The following is a 19,460-nucleotide window of genomic DNA, read 5'->3' as shown; positions in this document are numbered from 1 at the left end:
TGCCCGTGATGTTTGGAGGAGAGTTGAACTATAGGACAAAGAGGATTGCCTTCGATGTAGCTGAGATTCCCTTGCCCTACAACGGGATCCTCAGCCGCCCGGCACTGGCCAAGTTCATGGCGGCATCGCACTACGCCTACAACACGCTGAAGATGCCTGGGCCGATGAACATCATCACTGTCCCCTCCGACAAGAAGGATGCGCTGATCTGTGCCGACCTACTCTACCGGGAAGCAGTTGTAGCAGCTGCCGCCAAGGCACGCTCCTGCCGCTGAAGCCCTGGGAGGGAAGAAGAAGACTAATACGTCTCCGTCGTATCTATAATTTTTGATTGTTCCATGCCAATATTATACAACTTTCATATACTTTTTGGCAACTTTTTATACTATTTTTCGGACTAACATATTGATCCATTGCCTAGTGCCAGTTCCTGTTTGTTGCATGTTTTATGTTTCGCAGAAACCCCATATCAAACGGAATCCAAACGGGGTAAAAATGGACGGAGAATATTTTTGGAATATTTCGAGAATATGGGAGGAAGAATCAACGCGAGACGGTGCCCGAGGTGGCCACGAGGCAGGGGGGCGGGCCTGCCCCCCTGGGCCCGCCCCTGACCCTCGTGAGCCACCCGTAAGGCGGTTGCTACTCTTCGGCCACAAGAAAGCTAATTTTTGGAAAAAATCTCGGCGATGGTTTCAATCCAATCGGAGTTACGGATCTCCATATATATACAACATGGTGAAAGGGTAGAACACCAGAACGCAGAAACAGAGAGAGACAGAGAGACAGATCCAATCTCGGAGGGGCTCTCGCCCCTCCCATGCCATGGAGGCCATGGACCAGAGGGGAAACCATTCTCCCATCTAGGGAGAATATCAAGGAAAAATAATAGGAAGGGGGGCTCTCTCCCCCTCGCTTCCGGTGGCGCCGGAACACCACCGGGGGCCATCATCATCACCGCGATCTTCACCAACACCTCCGCCATCTTCACCAAGATCTCCATCACCTTTCCCCCTCTATCTACAGCGGTCCACTCTCCCACAACCCGCTGTACCCTCTACTTGAACATGGTGCTTTCTGCTTCATATTATTATCCAATGATGTGTTGCCATCCTATGATGTCTGAGTAGATTTTCGTTGTCCTATCGGTGGTTGATGAATTGCGATTGATTTAATTTGCTTGTGGTTATGTTGCTGTCCTTTGGGGCCCATCATATGGGCGCGCGCGTGGATCACACCATAGGGTTAGTTGTATGTTGATAGGACTATGTATTGGAGGGCAAGAGTGACAGAAGCTTCAACCTAGCATAGAAATTGATGCATACGGGATTGAAGGGGTACCAATATATCTTAATGCTATGGTTGGGTTTTACCTTAATGAACGTTAGTAGTTGCGGATGCTTGCTAATAGTTCCAATCATAAGTGCATAGAATTCCAAGTCAGGGATGACATGCTAGGAGTGGCCTCTCCCACATAATACTTGCTATCGGTCTAGTGAAGTAGTCAATTGCTTAGGGACAATCTCGCAACTCCTACCACCACTTTTCCACACTCGCTATATTTACTTTATTGTGTTTTTATCTAAACAGCCCCTACTTTTGATTTACGCGCTCTTTATATTCTTGCACACCTATCCAAAAACAAGTACAAAGTACTTCTAGTTTCATACTTGTTCTAGGTAAAGTGAACGTCAAGCGTGCGTAGAGTTGTATCGCTGGTCGATAGAACTTGAGGGAATATTTGTTCTACCTTTAGCTCCTCGTTGGGTTCGACACTCTTACTAATCGAAAGAGGCTACAATTGATCCCCTATACTTGTGGGTTATCAAGACCTTTTTCTGGCGCCGTTGCCGGGGAGTCATAGCGTGGGGTGAATATTCTCGTGTGTGCTTGTTTGCTTTATCACTAAGTAATTTTTATTTGCTGTTCTTAGTTGTTCTCTATCTTTAGTTATGGATATGGAACACGAAATAACAAAAAATTTAGGTGTACTTGCTACTCATGGAGATGGGGAACCTCCTAAAACCCTCGATTATTATTATGTGAAAAATATTTTGTACCACTTTGATAATCCTTAGAAAACCTCATTCAATTATGTAATGGGAGACATGTTGGACCAACATGAATACTTTAGGGATTATCGCTTGACTCAAAAAGGGAAACTATTATGGGATCAAATTTATATGTTGAAGTGGTATGCTCGGCAAGTATGCTTGAGATATGATTATACTTGTTGCTCTAGGATGAAGGCTCCACACCTTCCCTTTTCATGCAAATTTAATGATAATGAAACCTTGGCTTCTTATGCTAGAGTATATATGATTACTATGATGTGGAACAAATAGAAGAATTTGTTGCTTTTATGGGTGCTTATGAAATTGAATCTATGTTCAAAGAGTTTGAAAATCTTTATGATGCTGTTTATAGACCTAAAAATTTAGCTATCCTTAAATATTTCTATGCCAATTATGAATTCAATTCCGATATTGATGCATTTATTGAGAAAGTCTCCGCTGTCCAAGAAGAGACTAATATTTTGCAGGAATCTATGGAAGAAGAAATTGATGAAACTATGAGCTCATTGGATGAAAAAGATGAGGAGGAGAGCGAAGAACAAAAGGAGAAAGAGCGGATTAGCTACCCGTGCCCACCTTCTAATGAGAGTAACTCTTCAACTCATACATTGTTTAATTTCCCTTCGTGCTTACCGAAGGATGATCGCTATGATGATTGTTATGATGCCGTTGATTCTCTTGAAATATCCCTTTTTGATGATGCTTGCTATGCTTATGGCCAAGATGCCAATATGAATGATGCTTATGGAGATGAACTTGCTATAGTTCCTTATGTTAAACATGAAATTGTTGCTATTGCACCCACACATGATAGTCCTATTATCTTTTTGAATTCTCCAAACTACACTATATCGGAGAAGTTTGCCCTTATTAAGGATTATATTGATGGGTTGCCTTTTACCGTTGCACTTGATGATTTTTATGAATATAATATGCATGTGCTTTCTGCTCCTACTTGCAATTATTATGAGAGGGGAACTACATCTTCGCCCCTTTATGTTTCCAACACAAAAAATTTGCAAGAAACTGTTTATACTATGCATTGGCCTTTACTATGTGTGCATGAATTGTTCTTTTATGACATGCCAATGCATAGGAAGAGAGTTATACTTCGTCATTGCTTGATATATGTTGCTTTTTGCTCACTCCTAAATTATAAATCATTGCTAATTAAAATTGGCTTTGATATACCTTGGGATCCGGGTGGATCCATTACTTGAGCACTATATGCCAAGCTTAATGGCTTTAAAGAAAGCGCTGCCAGGGAGACAACCCGGAAGTTTTAGAGAGTCATTTATTGCTGTTGAGTGCTTTTATATATTTTAAAAACAAAAAAAATAAAGAGGGGAACCTGAAACTTTTCAAAAAGAAAAGCGAAAGTGAGAAAGACGAGCATTGTTGAAGTGGGAGCTAGCCTTGAACTTTGTTCATGCTCACGGAAACTTTGTCAATCTTGATTACAGAAACTTTTCAACAAAAATAATTATCCCCTTGTACAATTCCATTGTATTATAAAAATAATGTGCCAAGGTTTGCCTTTAGGATGTTTACAATGCTTGTTGGTCTGTACGATGCAGGACAGAAACTTTGGCTGTAGTGCGCGAGTTTTTATTTTTTTACTGGAACATCAAATGGTTCTGATTCTTTTTTTCACTGTCTTTCTATACAAATGTTTTATTTTTCCTAATTTTGGAAAAATATTTCAAGTATCATAAGTATGGTTAATGTTCAGATTGTTACAGACTGTTCTGTTTTAGACAGATTCTGTTTTTGATGCATAGTTTGCTTGTTTTGATGAAACTATCAATTTCTATCAGTGGATTAAGCCATGGAAAAGTTATATTACAGTAGCTACAATGCAAAAACAAAATATGAATTTGTTTGCAACAGTACTTAGAGTAGTGATTTGCTTTATTATACTAACGGATCTTACCGAGGTTTCTGTTGAAGTTTTGTGTGGATGAAGTGTTCGATGATCGAGGAGGTCTCGATGTGAGAAGAAGGAAGAGAGGCAAGAGCTCAAGCTTGGGGATGCCCAAGTCACCCCAAGTAACTATTCAAGGAGACTCAAGCGTCTAAGCTTGGGGATGCCCCGGAAGGCATCCCCTCTTTCTTCAACAAGTATCGGTATGTTTTCGGATTCGTTTCGTTCATGCGATATGCGTAAATCTTGGAGCGTATTTTGCATTTAGTTTTAACTTTTCTTTTATACACCATGCTGGTATGAGATAGTCCTTGGTTGATTTATAGAATGCTCTTTGCACTTCACTTATATCTTTTGAGTATGGCTTTATAGGATGCTTCATGTGCTTCGCTTATATCATTTGATGTTCGGATTGCCTGTTTCTCTTCACTTAGAAAACCTCCATTTGTAGAATGCTCTTTTGCTTCACTTATACTTGTTAGAGCGTGGGCATATCTTTTGTAGAAAGAATTAAACCCTCTTTCTTCACTTATATCTATTTAGAGAGATGACAGGAACTAGTCATTCACATGGTTAGTCATAAAATCCTACATAAAACTTGTAGATCACTGAATATGATATGTTTGATTCGTTGCAATAGTTTTGCGGTATAAAGGTGGTGATATTAGAGTCGTGCTAGTTGAGTAATTGTGAAATTGAGAAATACTTGTGTTGAGGTTTGCAATCCCGTAGCATGCACGTATGGTGAACCGTTATGTAACGAAGTCGGAGCATGAGGTGTTCTTTGATTGCTTTCCTTATGAGTGGCGGTCGGGGACGAGCGATGGTCTTTTCCTACCAATCTATCCCCCTAGGGGCATGCGTATTAGTACTTTGCTTCGAGGGCTAATAAACTTTTGCAATAAGTATATGAGTTCTTTATGACTAATGTGAGTCCATGGATTATACACACTCTCACCCTTCCATCATTGCTAGCCTCTTCGGTACCATGCATTGCCCTTTCTCACCTCGAGAGTTGGTGCAAACTTCGCCAGTGCATCCAAACCCCGTGATACGATACGCTCTTTCACACATAAACCTCATTATATCTTCCTCAAAACAACCACCATACCAACCTATTATGGAATTTCCATAGCCATTCCGAGGTATATTGCCATGCAACTTTCATCATCATCATATACATGACTTGAGCATTTATTGTCATATTGCTTTGCATGATCGTAAGATAGCTAGCATGATGTTTTCATTGCTACGCTAGATCATTGCACATCCCGGTACACCGCCGGAGGCATTCATATAGAGTCATATCTTTGTTCTAGTATCTAGTTGTAATATTGAGTTGTAAGTAAATAAAAGTGTGATGATCATCATTATTAGAGCATTGCCCCAGTGAGGAAAGGATGATGGATACTATGATTCCCCCACAAGTCGGGATGAGACTCCGGACTTTAAAAATAAAATAAAAGAGGCCAAAGAAGCCCCCCCAAAAAAAGAGGCCAAAGAAGCCCACCAAAAAAAAGAAAAAAAAAGAAAAAAATGAGAGAAAAAGAGAGAAGGGGCAATGTTACTATCCTTTTACCACACTTGTGCTTCAGAGTAGCACCATGTTCTTCATATAGAGAGTCTCTTGAGTTATCACTTTCATATACTAGCGGGAATCTTCATTATAGAACATGGCTTGTATATTCCGATGACGGGCTTCCTCAAATGCCCGAGGTCTTCATGAGCAAGCAAGTTGGATGCACACCCACTTAGTTTCAGTTTGAGCTTTCATACACTTATAGCTCTAGTGCATCCATTGCATGGCAATCCCTACTCCTCACATTGACATCAATTGACGGGCATCTCCATAGCCCTTTGATTAACCGCGTCGATGTGAGACTTTCTCCTTTTTGTCTTCTCCACCAAACCTCCATTTCATATGCTATTACACCCATAGTGCTATATCAATGGCTTGCGCTCATGTATTGCACGAGGGTTGAAAAGGCTGAAGCGCGTTAAAAAGTATGAACCAATTGCTTGGCTTGTCATCGGGGTTGTGCAAGATTTGAATGCTTTGTGTGGTGAAGATGGAGCATAGCCAGACTATATGATTTTGTAGGGATGAGATTTCTTTGGCTATGTTATTTCAATAAGACATAATTGCTTGCTTGGTATGCTTGAAGTATTATTGTTTTTATGTCAAATGATAGACTATTGCTTTGAATCACTCGTGTCTTAATATTCATGCCATGATTAGATACATGATCAAGATTATGCTAGGTAGCATTCCACATCAAAAATTATCTTTTTTATCATTTACCTACTCGAGGACGAGCAGGAATTAAGCTTGGGGATGCTGATACGTCTCCGTCGTATCTATAATTTTTTATTGTTCCATGCCATTATTATACAACTTTCATATACTTTTTGGAAACTTTTTATACTATTTTTGGGACTAACATATTGATCCAGTGCCCAGTGCCAGTTCCTGTTTGTTGCATGTTTTATGTTTCGCAAAACCCCATATCAAACGGAATCCAAACGGGACAAAAATGGACGGAGAATATTATTGGAATATTTGGAGAATATGGGAGGAAGAATCAACGCGAGACGGTGCCCGAGGTGGCCACGAGGCAGGGGGCGCGCCTGCCCCCCCCGGGCACGCCCCTAACCCTCGTGGGCCACCCGTAAGGCGGTTGCTGCTCTTCTTCGGCCGCAAGAAAGCTAATTTTCGGAAAAAAATCTCGGCGAAGGTTTCAATCCAATCGGAGCTATGGATCTCCATATATATACGAAACGGTGAAAGGGCAGAACACCAGAACGCAGAAACAGAGAGAGACAGAGAGACAGATCCAATCTCGGAGGGGCTCTCGCCCCTCCCATGCCATGGTGGCCATGGACCAAAGGGGAAACCCTTCTCCCATCTAGGGAGAAGGTCAAGGAAGAAGAAGAAGAAGGGGGCTCTCTCCCCCTCGCTTCCGGTGGCGCTGGAACACCGCCGGGGGCCATCATCATCACCGCGATCTTCACCAACACTTCCGCCATCTTCACCAACATCTCCATCACCTTTCCCCCTCTATCTACAGCGGTCCACTCTCCCGCAACCCGCTGTACCCTCTACTTGAATATGGTGCGTTATGCTTCATATTATTATCCAATGATGTGTTGCCATCCTATGATGTCTGAGTAGATTTTCGTTGTCCTATCGGTGGTTGATGAATTGCTATGATTGGTTTAATTTGCTTGTGGTTATGTTGCTGTCCTTTGGTGCCCATCATATGAGTGCGCGCGTGGATCACACCATAGGGTTAGTTGTATGTTGATAGGACTATGTATTGGAGGGCAAGAGTGACAGAAGCTTCAACCTAGCATAGAAATTGATGCATACGGGATTGAAGGGGGAACAATATATCTTAATGCTATGGTTGGCTTTTACCTTAATGAACATTAGTAGTTGCGGATGCTTGCTAATAGTTCCAATCATAAGTGCATGGAATTCCAAGTCAGGGATGACATGCGAGCAGTGGCCTCTCCCACATAATACTTGCTATCGGTCTAGTGAAGTAGTCAATTGCTTAGGGACAATCTCGCAAGTCCTACCACCACTTTTCCACACTCGCTATATTTGCTTTATTGTGTTTTCATCTAAACAGCCCCTACTTTTTATTTATGCGCTCTTTATATTCTTGCAAACCTATCCAAAAACACCTACAAAGTGCTTCTAGTTGCATACTTGTTCTAGGTAAAGTGAACGTCAAGCGTGCGTAGAGTTTTATCGGTGGTCAATAGAACTTGAGGGAATACTTGTTCTACCTTTAGCTCCTCGTTGGGTTCGACACTCTTACTTATCGAAAGAGGCTACAATTGATCCCCTATACTTTTGGGTTATCAAAGACCGGCAAGACCTCTCGCACCCACTCCGGCAAGCGCACCTCTTCAGAGTGTTGTGCTACCGTCGAGGACGTGCCAGAGAGCTCCACCGGCAAGAGCAAGATATCCAGAGCTGAGCCGCTGCAGACCAAGAAGGTGTCCGTTAGGGAGGATGGCACGGGAGGGGCTTTCACCATAAGCTCCACCCTTGATAGCAAATAGGAAGGCGCGCTCGTCACCTTCCTGCGGGCGAATGTCGACGTGTTTGCATGGCAAGCATCCGACATCCCCGGTGTTCCCAGGGAGGTGATTGAGCACCACCTAGCTGTCTGTCCTCATGCGTGGCCCGTCAAGCAGAAGGCCAGGAAGCAGGCTCTGGAAAGGCAGGAGTTCATCACAGAGGAGATCAGGAAGTTAGAAGCGGCAGGTTTGGTGAGAGGATTCTCCATCCGACATGGTTGGCCAATCCGGTGGTGGTGCACAAGGCAAATGGGAAGTGGAGGCTGTGTATTGACTACACAGATATCAATAAGGCTTGTCCCAAGGAACCCTTCCCATTGCCGCGCATCGACTAGATTGTTGACTCCACGGCCGGGTGTGATCTTTTGTCATTCCTCGACGCCTACTCGGGCTACCACCAGATCTTCATGACAAGAGAAGATGAAGAGAAGACATCATTCATCACCCCATGAGGTACATATTGCTTTTTACGGATGCCTTTCGAGTTGAAGAGTGCTAGATCGACGTTTGCAAGAGCGCTCCAAATTGGTTTTGAACCCCAGCTCCATAGAAATATGGAAACATACATGGATGACATAGTGGTCAAAACCAAGGACAGGGCAACTCTTGTACAAGACCTGGAAGAGACGTTTGCCAACCTGCGCAAGATCAACCTCAAGCTGAACCCTGAGAAGTGTGTCTTCGGTGTTCCGTCCGACAAGCTTCTCGGGTTCTTTGTGTGGCAGCGTGGGATCGAGGCAAACCCAGACAAGATCAAGGCTATTGAACAGATTGAGGCGCCTAAGTGGATCAAGGATGTGCGTCGGCTCACTGGCTGCGTTGCAACCATGAGCTGATTCATCTCCAAGTCTGCGGAGCGCGCCCTCCCCTTTTTCAAAATCTTGAAGAAGGCAGGTCCAATGGAGTGGACCCCAGAAGCCGAGGCAGCATTGCAGGATCTGAAGAAATACCTTTCCTCCACGCCAATACTGGTTGCGCCTAAACCACAAGAGCCGTTGCTGCTGTATCTAGCGGCAACGAATCAAGTGGTCAGCGCCGCACTGGTAGCACATAGAGAGGTCGATGAGGAGGCAGTGGCAATGGCAGGACTGGCGGATGGCAAGCTAGAGATTCCCCCAGCAGGGCCTGGCGCCGGCAAGGCAAGGCCACCGGCAGAGTCTAACGCCATCGGAGCAGTGCCCGCGCAGTCAAGTGAAGTGGTGCAGAAGAAGAAGGTGATGTAGCACCCGGTTTACTTTGTCAGATCCTCTTGCAGGGGGCTAGGTCGAGGTACTCCGGTGTGCAGAAATTGCTCTTCGGCCTCCTTATGGCCTCAAGGAAGCTGCATCATTACTTCCAAGCCCATGAGATCACTGTCGTCACTCGCCTCCCGTTGCAACAGATACTGCACAACCCAGATGCGACTGGAAGGATTGTGGAATGGGCCTTGGAGTTGTCGAGCTTTGGGTTGAAGTTTGAAAGTACCTCGACAATCTAGAGCAGAGTCTTGGTGGAGTTCATTGCAGAATGGACCTCGACGCCCGACGAAGAAATCCAGGAGACCGCTCTCCCCGGCAAGGAAGCAAGCCGCAACTGGATCATGTACTTTGATGGGGCTTTCTCGCTGCAAGGCGCCGGTGCCCGTGTGCTTCTTGTGGCGCCCACCGGAGAGCACCTCAAGTATGTGATCCAGATGCACTTTCCCAGGGCGATGTCCACAAACAACATAGCTGAATACGAGGAGCTGCTTGCCGGTCTTAGGATCGCGGCGGACCTCGGGGTGAAAAAGCTCATCGTCAGGGGTGATTCATAGTTTGTCGTCAGACAAGTTAACAAGGATTATCAGAGTCCGTTGATGGAGGCCTACGTAGATGAGGTGAGGAAACTGGAGGAGCGCTTCGACGGTATACAAGCGGAGCACGTTCCCTGTGCGGAGAATGACATCGCTGACTACCTGTCAAAGCGCGCGGCATTCAAGCTACCTGTGGAACCAAGTACCTTTTTGCTTCGGTTAACTCAACCATCCGTCGAGCCATCAACAGAGCAGAACAAGCGGAGGAAGTCAGGCCCCGGCAGGTACTTTCCCGCCGAGCCCCCAGGGGCTGCTGGCAAGGGTGTTTCCGCGAATCCTGAGCCTGCCGAGGGACGGCTGGCTCCGGCAGGGCGCCAAGCCCTGGCCGTAGAGACGGCTGCCGCCGTGGCGGAGGAGATGCCTTTGGTCCTTGCCGTCGAGCCCCTGGGTCCAGCATGGGCACAACATACCGTCCATTTCCTCCAGACAGGGGAACTTCCTGAGGAGTAGGAAGAAGCAGAAAAAGTAGCCCGTCGGTCTGCCTTGTACCAGTTCGTCGATGACGTCCTGTACAGAAGAAGACCGAACGGTGCGAAATTGAAGTGCATCCCCCGGGAGGAAGGACTGGAGCTATTGGCAGAAATACATGGAGGCATATGTGGCTCCCACATAGGGTCAAGGACCCTTGCCGACAAGGCACTCCGGCAAGGCTTCTTCTGGCCCACCGCCCTTCAGGATGCAACGACACTAGTAACCAGGTGTGAAGCGTGTCAGTTCCATTCAAAGAAGCTTCATCAACCAGCTCAAGCTCTCCAAACAATCCCTCTCTCCTGGACATTTTCGGTCTGGGGGCTCGACATACTGGGTCCCTTCCCCCGTGCTGTCGGGGGCTTTGAGTACTTGTACGTTGCAATCGACAAGTTCACAAAGTGGCCGGAGGTGGAACCGGTGAGGAAGGTGATAGCACAGTCAGCCGTCAAGTTCTTCAAGGGACTAGTCTGCCGTTTTGGTGTGCCAAATAGAGTCATCACCGACAATGACACGCAGTTCACAAGCCACACCTTCATGCAATACATTCAAGACCTCGGCAGCAAGGTCTGTTTTTCTTCCGTGGCACATCCACGGTGGAACGGCCAAGCGGAGAGGGCAAATGCTGAAGTGTTGCGAGGCCTGAGAACGAAGACTTTTGACAAGCTGCACAAGAGCGGGAGGCGCTGGATTGATGAGTTGCCGGCGGTTCTTTGGTCGATCAGGACGACGCCAAATCGAGCCACCGGCCAGACGCCCTTTGCCATAGTATATGGGGCAGAAGCAGTTCTCCCCACTGAACTCATATACGGGTCACCTCGAGTGCTCGCTTATGATCAGCTTGAGCAAGAGCAATTGTGGCAAGATGACGCAACGCTCCTTGAGGAAGATCGTCTTCGGGCGGCTGTGAGAGCAGCACGCTACCAGCAGGCCTTGCGCCGCTACCATAGCCGCAAGGTCCATGCCCGAAGCTTTGAGGAAGGCGACCTTGTTCTTTGGCGCGTTCAGTCGGCCAAGAATTCCAACAAGTTGATGCCGAAGTGGGAAGGCCCTTATCGGGTAATACGAGTCACCAGGCCCGGCGCAGTCCGCCTGGAGACCGAAGATGCTATCCTAGTGAGCAACTCCTGGAACATCGAGCATCTTTGCAAGTTTTACCCGTGAGGCGCGGCTTGTCGGGCCTCCCGGCAAGCCACCTTTTGTACAAGCTTTGCCGGTAAGGCATGTAACCCTCTGTACAAAGCCAGGCGCAGAACCTGAGCATAAATAAATGAAGCGCTGGCGCCCTAAGTTATAGCATGCATGCTAGGTTAAGTCTCTTCCTTGGTTAGGGTTGATAGTGCTTAGCGGCGACTAATCCCTAGCCTAGAGGTCGAGTGTGCGTCTTTCTGTCCTCTCTGGTTCGCAGGGCACGTGGACTCTTGAGCCGCTTGGGAGAAAGAGGACGGACCGGCGCTCCGGCCCCGGCAAGACAGATTGCCGGGGCCTAAAGACACAAGGATCCAACCACGGCAAGCCAATGTTGCCGGGGGCTGCGGATTCAGATATGTCTTTTATCCCCTGTTATGCACTTCCGTACAGAACTGGGACATATGAAACCTCGTCCATTTTCTTAAAACCACCGTGCTCCCCTTTTCCCGTACCCAAGGGCTATCCCCTGGGTCGGAACTTGGTCGTAGTCGCGGTGGCAAGAGAAATGAACGAGAGGCATAACCCTGCTTCGCCCCTGCCTCCGCCGAAAGCGTGAGAACGGTCGGCCAAAGCGGGGAGACGACAAGGCCTGTTGCCGGGCGACACTGTTTATCTTAAAAATAACAAGGATTCATCCTTGGCATGGGCCTCGCTCACGCACAAAGAACCCGACAAACACCCTTTTTCATTAAAAGCGTCCCATACAGGTACAGTTCGTACGGAAAGAAAAACACGAGCAAGGGGATTACAAGTTTCAAATCTAACAAGTGCCCGCAGGCTTACAAACTAAAAAGAGATAAGGTGCCCGTAATCCCTTTCTTGTCCCTCTCCTCAGGAGGTGAAACAAGACAGCAGGAGGGTGAAAGGAGCGCCTAGGCGAGGTGCGAGAAGCAGAAGACAGCAGGAGCACATCCCGGTGGCCATCCCGGGGAGAGGCTGGTGATGATGATGATGGGAGAAGAGCTGGAAGACGAGGTGGCAGGATCAGCAATACGCGACGAAGGCGTCGGTGCCCGCGTACTCTGACTTGAAGGCCTGCCACCTGCCTTCTTTGCCTTCTCCGGGCCTCCTACGCCAGTCGCCCAAGGAGGCGACCCCGAGAAGTTCAAGGGGCCCGGTGCAGATGCCGCTGCTGCCGACACCGCCCCGGGACGGCGGGTCCGACACCTAGTCGAACCCGTCATCCTCCCGCCTACTACCCACGTCGTCGCTGTCGTTGTCCTCCTCGTCGCTCTCGCTCGAGGAGGAATCTTCATCGTCGGAGGAGCTCTCTACGTAGCACTTTAGGCGAGTTCCAAGATCTCCGAAGTCCTTGACGGAGAGAAGGCCGCCCTCCATCAACTTGAAGTAGAGGACGAGCCCCACCGTCAGGCTATGGATCCGAGCGAATGTCTTCCATCCACGACAGAGATACATAACATGCGGAGCGGGGAAGTCGACATCGACCCGCGTACTGCCGGTCCCGCAGCCCCCTCATGTGCAATCTGAGGGCCTGGGGCGGATCGAGCTCCATCTCCTGGGCAAAGGGGGTGGGGACATCTCCTGGGCAAAGGGGGTGGGGAGACGGAGACCACGACGCGGTGGCCGGTGCAGCCTGATTAAGAACTCGCGGGGCTGGTCCCCGACGTGACCCTCCATCACGGGAGGCACCGCTGGCAGAGGCACGGCCGCCACGCCACCTCATCCCCCTCTCCCCCGACCGCCGTGGCGACCACGTTCACGCCCCCTCCCCCTTCCTCTCGTGGCTAGCTCCGCCACCGCGGGCTCGTGGGAAGGAGGGACGCACTGGCGAGCAGCGACCCTCGCCGCCACCATCGAAGGCCCATCACCTCCTCTCACCATGGTAGATGGAGGGAAGGAGCAAAGGTGAAAAAAGATGGATGCGGAAGGAATGTGGGATGACGCCCTCCCTCCCCCTCCTTATAAAAAGGCGGGGTCGAGGCTCGGCCGCCCCACTCAGCAAATCCAGCCATCGGAGGCGCTGGGAATCGGGACCGACCCGCTGCCCCAATCAGCGACGACCGGTTTCCCGCCTCCGCCACCTGCCACTTGCATGGAGGACGCGTGGCGGGCGAGTAGGACCGAAAAGACGGGTGAGGCGACCGTTCCCCGCCCCGTGATCATGGGGCGTGGACGCCTCGAAGACTGCAACCCAATCCCATTCAGTAAATGAGCCGCGCCTCCACGCCTCCGTCTTTTTATGGGGAAGGCGCAAGCCGCCTCTTTACCATGATGTGACGCATGCGTGCGGAAACCACCCCACGCATGCCGCCCACGTGACGCATGATCCTCCATGACGCGCGTCCAACGCGGGTCGTGGGGAACCGCAGTGGGCGAAGAGTTACTGTGGTGAAAATCCGCCCGCCTACCCGCACACCGTTCTGGGCCTGGCCCAACAACGTGTCGCGCTTATGTGTGGCCCAGGCCCAGGGGCTCCTGTCGGTGTACAAAAGTAGGGGCACACCTTTGTACCCCTTTACTTGTGCACGGGCAGTCGGAGCCGCGCGCCACGGCCACACTAAGTAGGGCAGAGGAGGGGGGCCGGAGAGAAGCCAAAGCCCAAGACGACGCCAAGGCCAAGAACACAAAGAAGCAGAGGGACGGAGCAGGTTCCCCCGGCAAGACCCTTGCCGGGGCAGCTCGCCCACACCAACGAAGTGAGCCGCCCTTGAGCCCACAGGTTCCAACCCAACCAACTACGTTGGGACCAGGGCTCGGGAGGCACCCCCGTGGTGGCATGCAGATCTTTGTCAAGATCATAAACACACAAGATTAGATGAGGACCAGAAGAGGGCGACCCTCGGCGAGATCCTTGCCAAGGAAGGGCACAAGACCCCCGGCAAGGATCTTGCCGGGGACGACTGCGCACCACGGCAAGACCTTGCCGAGGATATCAGCGGGGCCACTGCCAGGCCCGCACCAGCCAAGTTTCTACCGCTGTTCGCATGCAGCTGCCAGCCCAACCAGTTGGGCTGGCACTTGCGTGGCAACATGCAGCTTCCAGGCCAGATCAGCAAGTGCCTGCGTGGCGGCATGCAGATCTTCGTGAAGACCCTACCACCATGCCACCTCAGCTGCTTGCCTGCCTATGTGGCGCCGCATGCGTCGCTGGCCAGGGCGTGTGTCGAAGCGAAGAGAAGCGGTGACGGACGGGATGGGCCTCGCTCCCCGTCCCCGATAAAGCTAGGGGACACCTAAGCGACGCATTAAATGCGTCTTGTCCGGTAATACAGGCGATAAGCTCACAGTACTGTAGGCCTTTCCACCTCCTGTGTGCCACTGTGGCAGCCCCTTTCGACTATAAAAGGAGGTCCATGGCATACTGCAGAGGGATTCGGCTCTTTTGAACTACGCAACCACCATAGCTAGTTCGAGAGCTCAAGAACTCTCTCAAATACACACCAAACAGGACTAGGGTTTTACGCATCCTCGCGGCCTGAACCTGGGTAAACGATCCTTGTGCTGACTGTTAATCCTGCTCTTCTCACAACCCTGCGACCCGACAACCGTAGTAGGGATTCTTGTGATCCTATAGGTGTCGTTTCCCACCGATAGTTGGTTGTTTGGTTCAATTCTGCAATGCGATGTTCAATTGTTGTGGGTGCATTCTGTTATTGTATACCACATGAGAAATAGATCGAATTTGGTTGTACTAAATACATGAGAAACAAATACACTTGCTATATTTCCAAGTTGTTAAGCATGCTTGGTTTGGTTAACTGTCTGATCTTCTATTAGGAGTATGTTATATTGTGCAATGTGGTGCTCAGTTAACATTTGGTTCATTCGTTGTGGTGTTTAGTTAACTGTTTTGTTTGGTTCAATTCTGCAATGCGATGTTTAAGTGTTGTGGGTGCATTTTGTTATTGTATACCATGTGAGGAATAAATTGAATTTAGATGTACTAAATACATGAGAAACAAATACAATTGCTATATTTCCAAGTTGTTAAGCATGCTTGGTTTCGTTAACTGTCTGATCTTCTATTAGGAGTATGTTATATTGTGCAATGTGGTGCTCAGTTAATGTTTGGTTCATTTGTTGCGGTATTTAGTTAACTGCTTGGTTCAATTCCGCAGTACGATGTCCAATTGTCGTGGGTAGAATTTTCTATTGTTGTGCATGTGAGGAATAAATCGAATTTGGCTGCACTCAATACATGAGAAACATATACAAGTGCTATATTTCCTAGTTCTTAACCATGCTTGGTTTGGATAAATGGGTTTTCCATGTGGCTTGAATTAATCTGATGAATCTGCAATGTGCTTATGTTTCATCAACATATTTTACTGATAGCATGCGAACCTTTACTTAACCTGATGACTAACTACCTTATATGTGTTGCAGGGAAACAATGGGAAGCACTGAGGTTTACAATCAAGGTTAGCACGTGCATGGCCCGTTGTCTAATAGCATATTATTATGCAATTGCGGGAACCATTCTAATATTTAGGTTTTTAACAATTTGGTCTTGCACATGTAGGTCCTGCTATCAGAGGTTTTGACCCACTATTCGACCCTTTTTGCATATGGGGAAATGAGTTGTCCATGAATATCAGTCAAGTCAAGAAACTCAGAAAATTGTTAGGATAAAGAAATTAGCGACAAAAAAGAACAAGATCTTTGTCTGGACAATGAAGAAGACATCAGTTCACTATAGGATGGTACTAACTATTATACGTTGCCTTTTTTATTCCTTTGCCCCATTTCCAATATAGAGAAGATATTTATGCACATCCTTGTTTTCAGGCCTTTCCAAAGCAGTTCACTTATGATTACCTCTCAAACCACCTGTATGGTCAGGAGGCAAGGAAGGTAATCAGACAACACCCACGGTTCAATATTGAAGTGTTCCTGAAGAGGACGAAGGATGGACGACCAATAATCCATAGGAACTGGCCTAAAGTTACAAAGACCTTCAACATCAATGAAGGCTCAATATTCGCCTTCTGATTCAACAGTTTTCCAGATGAGATACATCTGTCTATGTACCGTCTATGATGCTAATTTCAAAAGGTTGTAGATGTTGCATGTGAAACTTGGTGCTGGTGTAGTTGTGTAATGGGGTAGCTGAGGGTTGAAGCTGTATGATATTGTACTCTGATGTATTTCAATTATGAAAATGAAACATATTGTGTGCTTAATATGAAATGTCAATTAGATTAATAAATGGATTATTAATAATCCGATAATCAGCCTGCTAATTGGTTCTCTTGCCAATGTAACTTTCCATATTTGTAACTCCAACTCTTGCCATTTTCGGCTATGTGTTATGATATTCCCTTCGTGGTCGGGTTTTGTCTCTCTTTTTGCATTTTGTTCATGTCATGCATCTCATATCATGTCATCATGTGCATCTCATTTGCATACGTGTTCGTCTCAGGCATCCGAGCATTTTCCCCGTTGTCCGTTTTGCAATCCGGCACTCCCACATGCACCGGCGCACCCCTCTTGTCTCTTTTCGTGAGCGGGTGTTAAACTTTCTCGGAATGGACCGAGGCTTGCCAACTGGCCTTGGTATACCACCGGTAGACCACCTGTCAAGTTTCGTTCCATTTGGAGGTCCTTTGATGCTCCAACGGTTAACCGGGTAACCGCAAAGTCCTTTTGGGTGTTGCAGCAAAACCCCCTCCAAACAGCCCAATAACCCATCTAAGTCACTTCCATGCTCTCGGTCGTTCCATCACGATCGTGTGGGCGAAAACCGCACTCCATTTGGAGTCTCCTAGCTCCCTCTACCTATTAATATACCCTCCCCATCCAAAATCCCGGATGAAACCCTAGCCTCTTCCTCCTCCGCGCGTCGGACAAAACGTCCGCCCGCCGCCGGACACGTCCGCCGCCGCCCTCGCCCAACCCGCCGCCGCCATGTGTCCACTCCCGCCGCCTCCGCCGCCGCGGCCCGGAGAGCCCGGATCGGGCCCTCCCGACCCATCTCCCTGCGCGCGCCCCCGCCTCCTCCCGCGCGGCTCCCTGCCGCCGCCGCCGTTCCGCTCGCCGCCGGTCGTCTCCACCTCCTCCCGCGGTTCCCGCCGCCGACCGTGCCTCCCCGCGGCTTCCCCGCCGACCCTCCGCGCCGGATCCGCCTCTTCGGCGACCGTCCTCGTCCCCGCCGGCGCCTCTTCCTCCCTCTTCTCCGGCCATCCTCGGCGACCGCGCCGACGAACACTGCCAGATCTGGATCGGGAGGTTGACTTTTCCCCCCCGAAATCTTCTAAGTTCCGAAGTGTTTGCATTATATTGCTCTGTTCATCACATCATATCTCATTGCATACTGCTCCGTTTTGCGTTCATCATATATCGAAATGTTCGCCTCGAGATGCTCTTCATTTTGTTCCATTGTGCCATGCTCGTTTGAGTTCATCTTGATGCCCAAATATCTGGTGCAAGAGTGCTATATGATGTTTTCTGCTGTTACTTATCAGAACTTGGTGTTTTGTTATTTTTGTTGCAATTGATGTGTGCACCTTATGGGCATGAGCTCTACAGGTGTTTTGATCTATGCCATGCCATCTTTACAGAGGTGTATGCCATGTATTTTTGTGATCTTTGTGGTGACTAGCACAAGCATGCAAACTAGGCTTCGTGATGTTTATGTTTTCAAGTCTGTGCCTGCTGTTATTTTGTTGCCATGTATCCATGTGTCTACAGTGAGATCCATGCTTATGAGGATCAAGCTTTCGACAACTCTGAGAACCTTGCAGGCAAGATGACCATACCCTCGAAATCACTTCTATCTTTGCCTTGCTAGTTGTTCGTTCTACTGCTATGCTACGCTACCCACCACTTGCTATATCATGCCTCCCATATTGCCATGTCAAGCCTCTAACCATCCTTTCCAAGCAAACCATTGTTTGGCTAAGTTACGGCTTTTGCTCAGCCCTTCTTATAGCGTTGATAGTTGCAGGTGAAGTTGAAGTTGGTTCCATGTTGGAACATGGATTTTTTTGGAACATCACAATATCTCTTATTTAATTAATGCATCTATATATTTGGTAAAGGGTGGAAGGCTCGGCCTTATGCCTGGTGTTTTGTTCCACTCTTGCCGCCCTAGTTTCTGTCATACCGGGATTATGTTCCTTGAGTTTGCGTTCCTTATGCGGTTGGGTGATTTATGGGACCCCCTTGATAGTTCGCCTTGAATAAAAGTCCTCCAGCAAGGCCCAACTTTGGTTTTACCATTTGCCACCTAAGCCTTTTTCCCTCGGGTTTTCGCGAGCCCGAGGGTCATCTTTATTTTAAACCCCTGGGCCAGTGCTCCTCTGAGTATTGGTCCAACCTGTCAGTCGCCGGTGGCCACCAGGGGCAACCCTGGGCTCGCCTATCGGAAGCTTGGACAATCCGGTGTGCCCTGAGAACGAGATATGTGCAGCTCCTATCGGGATTTGTCGGCACATTCGGGCGGCTTTGCTGGTCTTGTTTTACCATTGTCGAAATGTCTTGTAAACCGGGATTCCGAGACTGATCGGGTCTTCCCGGAGAAGGTTTATCCTTCGTTGACCATGAGAGCTTATAATGGGCTAAGTTGGGACACCCCTGCAGGGTATTATCTTTCGAAAGTCGTGCCCGCGGTTATGACGCAGATGGGAATTTGTTAATGTCCGGTTGTAGAGAACTTGACACTTGACTTAATTAAAATACATCAACCGTGTGTGTAGCCGTGATGGTCTCTTCTCGGCGGAGTCCGGGAAGTGAACACGGTTTGAGTTATGCATGAATATAAGTAGTTTCAGGATCACTTTTGGATCATTTCTAGCTTCGCGTCTGTTGCGTTGCTTCTCTTCTCGCTCTCAATTGCGTATGTTAGCCACCATAGATGCTTAGTGCTTGCTGCAGCTCCACCTCATTACACCATCCTTTCCTACAAGCTTAAATAGTC

Source organism: Aegilops tauschii, chromosome 4 (assembly GCF_002575655.3).
Source record: "Aegilops tauschii subsp. strangulata cultivar AL8/78 chromosome 4, Aet v6.0, whole genome shotgun sequence".
Classification (NCBI taxonomy): domain Eukaryota; kingdom Viridiplantae; phylum Streptophyta; class Magnoliopsida; order Poales; family Poaceae; genus Aegilops; species Aegilops tauschii.
This window is presented reverse-complemented; position numbering follows the sequence as displayed.